Raw genomic sequence first — 14023 nt, 5'->3', positions numbered from 1 at the left:
CTTTCAACATCAGGTGTGATGGTGCCCATGGACACAAAATTTCATCATTCTCTCTCAGAGTTTAAGGAAACACAAGAAAATGTTTTCCTAGTCTGATAAAGATGCCAATTCTACTAACATACTGGTTTTAGTTTAGCAGGGCCTATCTATATGCCTGCCCTTGGTGACATCATCCAATGTCCTTGTTTCAAGGGACATCTAAATGCCAATGACTCTAAAATGTATAAACCCAGCTCAGAACTCTCTCCTACACTTCAGACTTATATAGGTTGAACTACCCAAAACTACCATTTCCATAGGTCAAAAATGAGTGACTTCATATAGTTCAACTTGTAAGTCAATTGCCTAATTGATATTTCTAATGAGCATCTCTAATATAACTTATCCAAAACCAAATCTCTTATATTGTGGTTTCCCATCTCAATATCTGCCAATCCCATCCTTCCTTCACTCTAGATGAAAAACCTTAGAGTAATTATTGACTCCTTTCTCTCTTAGATTATACATCTAATCCATTAACAAATCAACCCTGTACGGCCTACCTGATAAATATATCCAGAATAAGAAAACTTCTCACCACCTTCATGTTATTACCTCAGTCTAAGCCACTAGCATTGATTATAAGACTTTTTGCAATAATTCTGTCCATGTGCTTCCTCTTGTCCCAGTCCCAATTTAGTTCCTCCCAGTAGCCAGAGAGATTCTTTAAAATGCGAAGTCAGATTGTGTCTCTCTTCTGCTTAAAATTTTCCACTGGTTGCCCATCTCACAAAAAGTAAAAGCCAAAGTCCTACAATTGCCTGCAAAGGCCTATGCCATTTGTAATATGCAATAAATATTTGGTAAATTACATCAAAGACCCAGGCTCTCCAGCTCCCTACTCCACCATCCTTCAGGTAAGACCCATGTCCTCAGCGTCCAAGATGGCTACACAAACCTAGACATTACACCCACATTCTAAGCAGCAATATTGAAAAAGGAGGAAGAAGGAATGCCCTCTTTTTTCTAAGGAGATTCCCAAAAGTTCCACACATTATTTCTGTTTACATCCAGACTTAAGCCAGGGTTTCTCAACATTAGCATTATGGACATAATAATTCTATGCTGCAGTGAGCTGGCTTTTGAACCATAGGATGTTCAGCAGAATCCCCACTAGCATTCCACCCGGCACCAGTAGAACAAAACACCCCACAACTAGTTGTGACACTTTAAACTGTGTACAGACATTGCCAGATGTGCCAAGGGGTAAGAGAGAGATATCTGCTAGTTGGGAACCATCAACTTAAGCTAGTAGAGACACAGTAAATATTAGGATGGTGATATCACACAGCAAAGTGAGCACTCTATATTTTGATATACAAAAGAATGGATATTTGGTAAGCAAGTAGTAGTTTCAATTAAGAAAAAAAAAATACTCCTCCCTAGAGGCAAGCACTGTAGCCAGTTTTTGGAGATTATTTCAGAGATATTTAATACATACAAAAATAAATATTTTTTATTTACTTAGTCGTATATTACATGAAGTATAGCCTCTCTATTATTCACATTCATTGACGTCTTGCTTTCTTTTTACTTAACAAGGCAGTTTTTCCTGGGATATAATATGACCTTTCTATCTATAGATGTAAATTTTCTTTTATTTCTGAAAAGCTTTCTTAAATTATATCTTTAAATATTGAATCCATTTTCTTATTTAGGTTACCTTCGTCATTAACACCAATTATGGGTATTTTGGACTTCCTGTGCCTGTCTTTCGTATGTTATTTTTGTCCTAGTCTTTTTAAAAATGCTCATGTGAATTTACATTTTGCTTGCCCTTATCTTATTTTCAACCGTGTCTATCATTTTCAGGGCTGCATTCATTCCTTTGTTGAACTGTTTTTTCTTCCCCAAGAGCCCTGAACTCTGATTGCTGAAGCAGCTTCTCCTGATATTTCACCTTTTGATTTTTGTTTTCTAGTGGCAAGTACTTTATTATGTTATCTTTTACTAATGGTAATATGTTTAATCATAATTTTTATTTCTCCATGGCAACATTTTTCTGATGACTGTACTTGAGCTGCTGTTGGATTTTTTTTAATTTCTTTTCTTCCTTTTTTCTTCTAGTGTCTTTGTAGAAATCCTGTGGTCTTTCCATTTTCTTTTTTTTTATTTTTTTTTAATTGCATTTTAGGTTTTGGGGTACATGTGAAGAACATGCAAGAGTGTTGCATAGGTACACACATGGCAGTGTGGTTTCTGCCTTCCGTCCCCTCACCTGTATCTGTCATTTCTCCCCATGCTATCTCTTCCCACCTCCCCACCCCCTGTCCCTCCCCCATTTCCTCCCAACGGACCCCAGTGTATAGTGCTTCCCTCCCTGTGTCCATGTGTTCTCATTGTTCAACACCCACCTATGAGTGAGAACATGCAGTGTTTGATTTTCTGCTCTTGTGTCAGTTTGCTGAGAATGATGGTTTCCAGGTTCATCCATGTCCCTACAAAGGACGTGAACTCATCGTTCTTGATGGCTGTGTAGTATTCCATGGTGTATATGTACCACATTTTCCCTATCCAGTCTATCATCATTGGGCATTTGGGTTGGTTCCAGGTCTTTGCTATTGTAAACAGTGCTGCAATGAACATCCGTGTGCATGTGTCCTTATAGTAGAATGATTTATAATCCTTTGGATATATACCCAGTAATGGGATTGCTGGGTCAAATGGGATTTCTATTTTTAGGTCCTTGAGGAATTGCCACACTGTCTTCCACAATGGTTGAATTAATTTACATTCCTACCAACAGTGTAAAAGTGTTCCTATTTCTCCACATCCTCTGCAGCATCTGTTGTTCCCAGATTTTTTAATGATCGCCATTCTAACTGGTGTGAGATGGTATCTCAATGTGGTTTTGATTTGCATTTCTTTAATGTCCAGTGATGAACAGAACAGAGGCCTCGGAGGAAATACAACATACCCACAACCATCCAATCTTCGACAAACCTGACAAAAACAAGCAATGGGGAAAGGATTCCCTGTTTAATAAATGGTGTTGGGAAAACTGGCTAGCCATGTGCAGAAAGCAGAAACAGGACCCCTTCCTGACACCTTACACCAAAATTAACTCCAGATGGATTAAAGACTTAAACATCAGACCTAACACCATAAAAACCCTAGAAGAAAATCTAGGCAAAACCATTCAGGACATAGGTGTAGGCAAGGACTTCATGACCAAAATGCCAAAAGCAATGGCAACAAAAGCCAAAATAGACAAATGGGACCTAATCAAACTCCACAGCTTCTGCACGGCAAAAGAAACAGACAGTAGAGTGAATCGGCAACCAACAGAATCGGAAAAAATTTTTGCAGTCTACCCATCTGACAAGGGACTGATATCCAGAATTTACAAAGAACTAAAACAGATCTACAAGAAAAAAACAAACAAGCCCATTCAGAAATGGGCAAAGGATATGAACAGACACTTTACAAAAGAAGACATACAGGAGGTCTTTCCATTTTCATTGTCATTCATGAGGGAGATGAATGAGAGAGTCTTTAGACTAAGCATTTGTAGGAAATACCTAGGGGGCACACCAAGGACCATGCGTCCAACTAGAAAGAGTTCTCTCTTTTGCATAAAACTGTAAGTGGAATTAATTTTTTTAGACTTTTCTTCCTGACAGTCAACAGTAACCAGTAGCCATCTGGTCTTTTCACAATATAGCTTCTCTTTTCCACCCTGCCTCATCCGCAGTTTGCTTCCTGACAATATGTGTGATTTCTCATTCAAGCCTGCCTGCCATCATCTTTAACAGTAAGGCCTAACGAAGTTTCTGTAACAAGTCCTCACACATTCCCGCTGTTCCAAACAAGAATAAGACCAAGGTCACTAGTTGCCACTAACATTCATTATCTTTTCTTTTTCTATCAGAACTGCTATATTATTGGCTGTAGCAATATAAATAGCTTTAAAAATTACTTTTCCTTTTCCTCTATTATTTTACAGTTCTGTGTGATCATGTAGCCAGGTTCTTAGTGGATAACATTGTGGGGAAATTCTGGAACATCTCTATTAATAGAGTACAGAAAGCCAGAGAAAGATCCTGTTTCCCTTACCACTGCCTAGAACATGTATTTGATGGCTGATGCTCCAGCAAACTCTTGTATCAGGAGATTACTACAAAGACGAAAGCCACACACCAGAATGGTGAGGCCAAAAAGCAGAAAATCTGATCTTTTGGTGGAGACAAAAAGCAGAAATAATGCGGCCAAAAAGCAAAAAACTTGATCTCTTGATAACATTGGAGCCACTAACCAGCTATGGACTACAGACCTTTAGTCTTCTATGAGAGAGAGACAAACTTGTTATTTTAGATGTTCTGTTAGGTGCACTTGAATTTAATTCCAACTGAAACAGCAAAACTTCACCCCTAAAAACATTTTATGAACTTTGAAGAACTATTTTATAAGTCTTGTCTGAGATCAGCAGCTGTTGACGTGTTCTCTTGATAGCAGAATGGTGATTTGACTTCTATTGTTTTTGACATCCCTTCCTCAAATGATGGTTCAGAGTTACATATGTCTCTTAATGTTCTTTTAATATGGAACTTGCATTTTCTATTTTTTTCTTCTTTTTACTTAAATCTAAAAGTAAATAGTAGAAATCCTTCCTTATTCCACTATTTTAAGACTGGAAAGAGGAGGGTTTGAAGTTTTTTAAGAATAGAAAGGAAATAGTTCAGAAACTGCAAATGGAAATATAAAAGACACATCCTTTCTCTACTTCCAGGCTCTGGTTTATGGGAGATGTAAGCATCACATAAGAAGTCTGCAGAGCAAGTGATATCATCAGGGGACAGCTTGTTTCTTTTAGAGTAAAAAGACAGCACTCAACAATGTTGAGGATATAGAAGCATTAGCTCATGGTAACCTGAGAGTTTCAAAAGCATAATAGAAGGAAAGGTTTGAAAAGGCATGGAAGTATGCAGGCTGGCTCAGAACTACATAGTCATTAAGGGCCATGAAAATAATGGGTGACCTGAGATACCGGGCTTTTGTAGTGAATGAGTAAAACAGACAGATGTCCCAATAGCCTCCAGAGGAAGGCAGGTTCATTCTTTCATACTACATTTGAGATAACAATAGATTAGATATATGATTAGATAGAAGGAAGATAGATAGATAGATAGATAGATAGATAGATAGATAGATAGATAGACAGACAATAGAAATGTGATTTGGATCCAAGTTATCATGTGCACAAATACTATTGTCTTCTAATGTCCTGTCATCTTTTTTTTTTTTTTTTCAGATGGCGTCTTGCTCTGTTGCCCAGGCTGGAGTACAGTGGCATGATCTCGGCTCACTGTAAACTCCGCCTCCCAGGTTCAAGTGATTCTCCTGCCTCAGCCTCCCGAGTAGCTGGGACTATAGGCACCCACCACCACACTCAGCTAATTTTTGTATTTTTAGTAGAGTCAGGGTTTCACCATGTTGGCCAGGATTGTCTCAATCTCCTGACCTCGTGATCCACCCACCATGGCCTCCCAAAATGCTGGGATTACAGGCATGAGCCGTCGCACCCAGCCAGGTCCTGCCACTTCTTTAGGTTCTTGCTGTTATAACACCTTTAGTCTTTCATCCTCTAAAATTTACAAAAACTTTCCCTCCACTTCCTACCATTGAGCTCAAGGCATTTAACATAATTGCACTGATTAGATAACACTTGTAAAAACCATAAGCCAGGAAGAAAAGTGTTTTGTAGGTAACCTCTGCTTTCCACCTTGATGCAAACTCTCCTGGGGGAAGGAAATTTTGAGTCTGGACTCCTGCTTCAACGGGGAAATGAAAGAAGAAAATACAGGGGAAAGCACAAATTATGATGTCAAATATTGTTCTCTCAAAACAGTCTCTTCCCTTTTAGTCTCCATACAAGCATAATCCCTCCTTTCCCTTCTGTAGCAACAGCTACATGTTGCTTTTCATGTTGGCAGAGTAGCAGGTGTCTTCTTGGTGAAAAGCGGACTTCAGGAATTCTCTATACCTGGACATATCCCTTGCTCTGGTTCCTCATAGATTCCTTTTGACTTTCATTCTTTGAGAGAACAGCTTTTCCAATGCTTTTCAATGAAAATCTCATCCAACTTTAAAATATAAAATATATAAAACGTGCTGCCTCTGTGGCTGCCTCTGAGGCATGCACTACACTCTCGGCCACCACTGGGTACTGCCATCCTCACCTTATGCTTCCTGCCACACACACAGAGTCACCCTCCTCAAAATTCCTAGGTTAACCACCTCATGCTGGTCTACCCAGGACTTGCCAGGTTTTAGCACTGTGTGTCCACACTCTGGAAATCCCCAGTTCCACATACACTGAGATGGTCAGTCACCCACACACCACACAACCCTAAACACACATCCATAACGGTTTGAAAATCACTGATTTAGAAACAATGCATTGCCCCATCAATACAGGGCACATGTTAAGTGACTACTGGTAACTGCAGATTAGTATAAATTAGTTTATCAGCTAACTTTCCAAGTGGAGGCAGGTGGAAAAGGGGATTTGAGGACGAGAAAGAGGAGCATAGCCACTTTCATAGCATGCCCTGTTGGCGCGCTCATCAACTGAACACCTCTGAAATTTAACTGGTACCTGGAGCCATGCCTCCCTCAACAGGAAGAAATGGGAGAAGGCTGGGACAAGAGTGCTCCCTATTGCTATACCCACTCCATCCCTAAGCAGTGTCTTCTCTCCCCTTATTAGAAAACACATAATCAGGGCTGCAGAGCAGACTGAAACTAAGGCCCAAGCAGAGAGCAAGTCTCAGACCTTGACTTCATTAGAACAGTGCTCTAACCAAACTAAGCAGCCTTAGAGAAGCCTGCATAATTGACTTGGAAACATTTTTGGGCACAGGAGTCTCTCACAGCAGCTGGAATCAAGGCCCAAACCAGAGAATGAGCGCCCAGAAGAGAAAGGGGCTGTTCAAAGATACCCAGATGATCCACTGTGTTGGCAAAGTTGTCCAGATGCTCATGCAGCTTTAATTAAGCCCAATTCTAATTAATCTGTGACCTTATTCAAACCAACTGTTTGCCTGTGCCCAAATGCCTCTCCAGATTCAGATGCCCTTTCCCTCCAAGTAGAATGCAAAGATCTGTTTTCTTATTAAGTTTAATTGAAAGATGGTTGAATCGTGGGTCTCTCATAAACAGGGAATTCCCTGTTGCCAATAGGACTTGCAGAACAGAGAGGTGTCAAAGATGTGGCAGAGACATAATTCAGCTTCTACAACCGACGCTGATGAAAGGCTGAGTTCAGCCTATCTGCTCCATCAACAGCCCATCAGACACTTGCCAAATCAAAAGCAGCACTTTGTGTTTAGAATGGACACAATTAGGGAGGCAGCAAGGACACTGTGGAAAGATGGATTGAGACCATGAAGGCAAGTAAGACAGGAGCAATCCAAAGAAGGAAGAAGCAGCGAAAGGGTTAAATCTACCTGCTGCTCTCCACACCAGAGCATCAGGAACCTTGTGTGCTACAAAGGGCTTCCAAGTGTCCCAGACGTTGAGTCCCTCACTCGGGCTGTGAGCAATCTTCTTCATTTCCCCTATATGCTATAGGAATGTAATCATCATTATGTGTGCTATGTTAAATGATGTTAAAAATGTTGGGAAGCACTGTTATAAACCATTACCTCTCTGTCTCTGATTCCTGCCTCCTAAAAACTGCATCTGGTCTTTTTATATGTATATATGTATACACACACACACACACACACACACACACACACACACACACACACATATACACACATTTATATATATAACTTTAAGTTCTGGGGTACATGTGCAGAACATGCAGGTTTGTTACATAGGTATATACGTGCCATCGTGGTTTGTTGCATCCATCACCCCGCCATCTACGCTATGTATTTCTCCTAATGTTATCCTCCCCATTCCCCCCCATCCCCTACTATGCCTTCCCTAGCTCCCCACCCCCTCAACAGGCCCCAGTGTGTGATGTTCCCCTCCCTGTGTCCATGTGTTTTCATTGTTCAACACCCACTTACAAGTGAGAACATGCGGTGTTTGGTTTTCTGTTTCTAGCAGAACAAATACCCTCATCAACCAATGGGGTATAGAAAATGCGGGCAGCCCTGAGGCCTCACCATACCTGTAAGATATTCTGAGCGGATATGAGTGTGCATCACTCTTTCCAAAATCTTCTAATCAAAACATTTACATGGCTTCCTGTTTTCCTTAGAGTAAAGATCAAAGTCCCTACCAGGGCTTACTGGGCCATCCAGAGTCTGACTTCTTGAGGCAGGAAGGAGTCTTAGTTGCTCACAAAGGAGCCCACTCCACCTGGACTGAGCACCGTGCCTCATCCTTCACTTCATCTGATCCTCTCATACTCCATCAAAAAGGTTATTTCCTTCCTGTTGCACCAAGTTGATAGTTCAGCCTGTGTGGGCACCTGGCTCTGGGATCCATCCAGCTGGAAAGAGGGGCACATATAGGAGGCTATGGTTGGCATTTCCCAGATGCTATTCTGAGAAGTATGGAACTACGCAACCTCTTTGTGAAGAAGTATTGTTCCTGCCTGTCAAAAGGAGTATTTGCCACATAGTCCCTCAGTGTATGTATCATAGCGTCCTTAGCCGTTTCAGGAACTTTTCTCTAACTGTTGGCAGGAGAAAAGGTTACCTCTCTGCAAAATTGGGAAATGCAAATTTGTCTCTTTTGTTGTCTTTTTCCTCTACTTCCTCTCCTGATGCTAGTTTGTGCCCATTTCCAGTCCCAGACACCTGATCTGAATCCAATTCCCAAGAAGCTGTTTGCTTAGGGAGTTCTCAAAAGCATCACGGCTGAGCCTCTTTAGGTGTCAGCCTTCTCGGGATTATGTAAATATTGTAAGGTTCTCCAAATATTAAAGTTGTTCAAAGTTAAAAGAAATAAATGGCTAAGAATAAAAATTGGGGCATAGTGCCTGAGGAAAAGAAAAAAACTGTTCCGGCATAAAGTCTTGATCAGTGCCTCAGATTAATTTCAAAGGTGGGGGTCATCACTTTCATGTACTTTGCTGCACTGTCCACCTCCCTAGAGGGCCCAACACTGGGTGTAGCTACTAGCAAAGAGGAGAGAGAGACTGTGCTACGCACGTCAGGAGTTTAATTACTACATGGTTATTTAGCAGAGATGGAGACATTTGCAAGCAATGCATGACAGCAAAAGGAAAGGGCAGGTGAGGCATTTCAGAACAACTGCCCAGAACTACATAGGGCACTAGTGGATTTTGTGAGCAGCTGAGGATTTGAGCTTTGCTGGCTCAGCCTGGCTTAGAGTGCTGAGGCAGAAAAGAAACTGGCTCTAGACGCCATCCTCCAAGGATCCTGAATGTTTCATTTTTTTTTTTTTTTTTTTTAGGGTTTTTATATGTAGACATTGAAGATACAGTGTGAAAATGAGACTCTGTCATTTTAACAAGGTCCTTTTAAATTCAGAAAGAACAGCCCCATCAATCAAGAAATTATTCTCATTAGTCACTTTCTAGCCTATTGCCTCGGGATTACGGTGGGCTGCCAGCAGAGATATAGGACCACGATTAATAAAACATTATCACAGATATAGGCTGCAACCACGAAAGACACCATTAATATTCATGCACAAGCATGCACACGTGCCCCTCCCCTCAGCATCTTCAGACTCCCATTACAAGAACCCTCCATTACTCAAAACTAATTCAAAGGAGAAGCAAGGCCTATGACTAGCTAGTGTGTGCATGAAATCATTTTCATAGCACTTTCATGGGAAAGTGACCCAGACGACAGGGGCTAAATACGATAAACAGGAAGTAGCATAATGTATAAAGAACTCTAGAATGAGACAGAACTGGGTCTGAATTGGGCTTCTCCATTTAGCAGCTGTGTGACCTTGGGTGAGTTGCTTAGCTTCTCTGGGTCCTGGTTTTCTAATCACTGGAATGGGCATAAAGATATTTATTTTGCATAGTTGTTGTAAAGGCTTGAGAAAATGTGTTTAAAACATATATCCCAGTGTGTGACACTTAGCGAGTAGTAGCAATTGTTACTGATAATAAATCAGCATATCTGTGCTCTCTCTGTCACCCTCTCCCCATCTCTCTCTCTCTCTCTCAACTTGTACCTACCATAACCCCCCTGCCATTTTTTTGCTTTGGATAGCTACATGACCAGTCAGTCTCTCAAAAAGAATTTATCAACTAAGACCAGGTGCTGAGCAATAAACTAGGTCATGTTCCAGACACCATTATTACTGTTGTCAGCAATAACTGATTTCAGCTTTCTGACATAAATTTGGCTATTTTGTGTCCTGCTAACATCAGGGAGCAATCTTACATTGGGGACCCTTCCCTCCCTAATGGAACCATTTGGAGGAAGTGGGAGGAAATTGCTATAAAGTGGACATCGAAGAGAACAGCTGGAAGTGGGCTCCCTAATTGGCAGTTTCTCGTGTTATGACAGGTTGGAGGCAGACTATGACAGCAAAAGGGGTACACAGAGGGACAGTGTAGCAGACAACACTTCCTGGAATGGAAGCTTCTGCAGGCTTCCAGATGTAGCCGCTGCCCTTAACCTGCATGTTTACAGTGGCTCCAAAATCCCCTTCCTGGGGACTCCCAGGGACATATATCATTGTCAGTTTAGCTGCCAAGTCCAGCTCCAGAGAGGCACCTGGAAAAGGCAGGACAGCTAATGAGAGCAAGGCAATCAAGAAGAAAAGACAGCTGGGCTGGGGGCCAAGGGGCCTAGGGTCTGGCTCCCATCCTGCCACCACGTGAACTTTGGCAAGTCTTCCTTCCACTGAGGGTCTCAGTTTCCCATCAGCAAAAAGGCTGTCACGAGCCCTTCTTCCCACAAGAGGAATGTTGTCAATAAAAGCAATAAAAGGTGCTTGCTCTATTTATCTGTACTTTCTATTTTTTCTACATATACACATATCATTTGTGGGAATGTCTATTGTCTACTTCTTTTTTTATTTATTATTATACTCTAAGTTCTGGGGTACATATGCAGAACATGCAGGTTTGTTACATAGGTATACACGTGCCATGGTAGTTTGTTGCATCCGTCACCCTGTCATCTACACTAGGTATTTCTCCTATTTTCTACCTCTTAAGTGTGTGTGTATGTATGTGTGTGTGTGTGTGTGTGTGTACACACACTTAAGAGGTACAAAAATAACATTAGCTTATTTACTTATTTAATAATTTATTTTATTTATTTCTACACACACTTAGGAGGCAGAAAAAATATCAACTTATTTACTTATTGTTTTTCTACCTCTTATGTACACACACATATAGTGTGTTTGTAGTCATTTGTTATGGTAGTCATAGAAAACCAAAACAGAACTCTAATAGTACACACATGCTTAAGAGGTAGAAAAATAATAAGAAAATAAGCTAATACTTACTGGGCCTTTCTTACATGCCAAGGACTGTGATAAATAGTTTATCTCATGAGAAGGAGCCAATGGGACACACCTGCTGTTTGCTAACCAGCAACCCTTCCCTCTCTCTTGATAATGCTCTAAATTTCCCATGAAAAGCCACCCCTCATTGCCATTTGCCTTGATGTGCTTTTGTGGCATTGACCTCAAACCCAGTTCCAGGGGTGGATCTTGATTGGCTTAACCAATGAGTACACATCCTCTGTTCCTCACCACAGTGATTGGTTGGTTCTCTAATTGGGCTACAAGACCTTAGCAGTACAGTCAGAAGAAACCTCAGTAATTCACCATGAATGTTGAGATAGTCTCTTTCATTCCTGCAGAGCTTGAACGTGGAGCACATGGCCCCATTACATGCCAGCAGACCCTCTGGGTACAACAGAGGACATCCTTCCAAGTTGACAGCCATTAATCAGGACATAGAGCATAGAAGTAAAGAATGAGAAAACGGGTTTAAGGTGCTAGACCAAGTACTGCCGTAAGCTACCATTGCTCCTTGACTTTATTGCTCAAATAATTTGAATTCGGTATTTTAGTTTTATGCAACCAAAAGCATCCTTATCTATGTAAGCAAGTGTTATTATCCGTAACATTTTATAGATTAGAAAACTGAAGTTCAGTGGAGCTAATCCACTTGCCTTAAGTCACACAGTAAATTTGAAGCAGAAATATCATTTGAACCCAGGTCCAACTGGGATAAAAACCCAAGCTTCTTAAGCACTATATTTTGCTACTGTAGGTAGTGAATACTGGAAATACCTTGAAAATGAGAACATTCCACAAAATGCAACCTTTTATTATTTCAAGAGGAAATTTAAAATTGTCTCAAATCCCAATTGAAATGGTCTCACTTGTTACCTAGGCTGGAATGCAGTGGTGCTATCATGGCTCACTGCAGCCTCAAACTCTGTTGCTCAAGCGATCCTCCCACCTCAGCCTCCCAAGTAACTGGGATTTTACCCCTGTGTCTGGCTAATTTTTTTTCTTTTCTTGTAGAGATCGTCTCACTTTGATATCCAAACTGGCCTCGAACTCCTGGGCTCAAGTCATCCTCCCAACTTAGCCTCCCAACATGTTAGCATTACAGGCATAAGCCACCATGCCCGGCCTAAATTTTGAGCCACTAAGTTTGTAGTCATTTGTTATGGCAGTCATAGAAAACAAATACACAACTCTAAAAGAAAAGATTAAGAAAAAAAAAATTCTTATTTTACAAGTCCAATAAAGGAAAGCAAACTGAGATCTTTATCTGCATATAGGATGAAAAGGAGGTGAAGATCACCAGCATTCTTTTTTGTAACAAAGTGACATGAGGAAGAATTGGGCCAAAAAGTTCAGAGTAATCTAAATTAGATACAAGGAGGAAATTGCTACCAAAGTTGGTAAGAACTGAAATGCATTTCCAAAGGCAATTGTGCAAAAATCCCTTGATGAGCTTTCTGAAGGAGAACACTAGAAGACAACAATTAGACAAGAATTTAATTTGATTTGCTGAAAAACACAATAATAATGACTTAGGATGTCCTCGAACACACTGTATGGTTAGAAGAGGCTATAAGTACTGAATTTCTGTTTAGAAGGGCTGAGGAGCCAGGGATGCCTGTTGTTTGAGCAGATGCTTTTCTGGCACAGGCATGGAGTCTAACAGCTTAGAGTTTGTGAGCTGTCCAGGGTGGCTTCTTCATGCAGACACAAGAAGTGTCAGCTCTGAGTAGATGTATTACCTACCAGTAGAAGGGGAGCTGTAGCATGGTTTGGGGGGTCATTCATAACTTTATCAGAGATCAGAGTCTAGCCATGGATCAAGACCAGGCAGTTCAGTGTGAGCTCATAAACAGCATCATGCAATGGTCAAGCAAATGGGCTCTGAAGTCAGAAAGTCCTGAATTCTGCCATTTACTCATGGTGTGGCCTTAAGCAACTTAGCATCTAAGTGCTTCAGCTTCTTCATCAGCAAATAATAAGTCATTATCCCATTAGGCACTTGTGAAGATTAAATGACATATTATATATAAAGCATAAGGGGCAGGGTGCAGTGGCTTATGCCTGTAATCCCAGACTTTGGGAGGCTGAGGCGGGCAGATCACCTGAGGTTGGGAGTTCGAGGCCAGCCTGACCAAAATGAAGAGACCCCCTTATCTACTAAAAATACAAAATTAGCCGGGTGTGGTGATACACACCTGTAATCCCAGCTACTCAGGAGGCTGAGGCTGGAGAATTGCTTGAACCCAGGAGGTGGAGGTTGCAGTGAGCCAAGATCATGCCATTGCACTCCAGCCTGGGCAACAAGAACAAGATTCCATCTCAGGAAAAAAAAAAAAAAAAGTGTAACACCTGGATCATAGTAAACGTTTGTTAAAGAAATGGCTATTAGGCTGGGCGCAGTGGCTCAAGCCTGTAATCTCAGCACTTTGGGAGGCCAAGGCGGGCAGATCAGGAGGTGAAGAGATCGAGACCATCCTGGCCAACATGGTGAAACCCTGTCTCTACTAAAAATACAAAAATCAGCTGGGCATGGTGGCATGCACCTGTAGTCGCAGCT

Source organism: Saimiri boliviensis, chromosome 6 (assembly GCF_048565385.1).
Source record: "Saimiri boliviensis isolate mSaiBol1 chromosome 6, mSaiBol1.pri, whole genome shotgun sequence".
NCBI lineage: Eukaryota > Metazoa > Chordata > Mammalia > Primates > Cebidae > Saimiri > Saimiri boliviensis.
Note: the sequence above shows the minus strand (reverse complement) of the source record.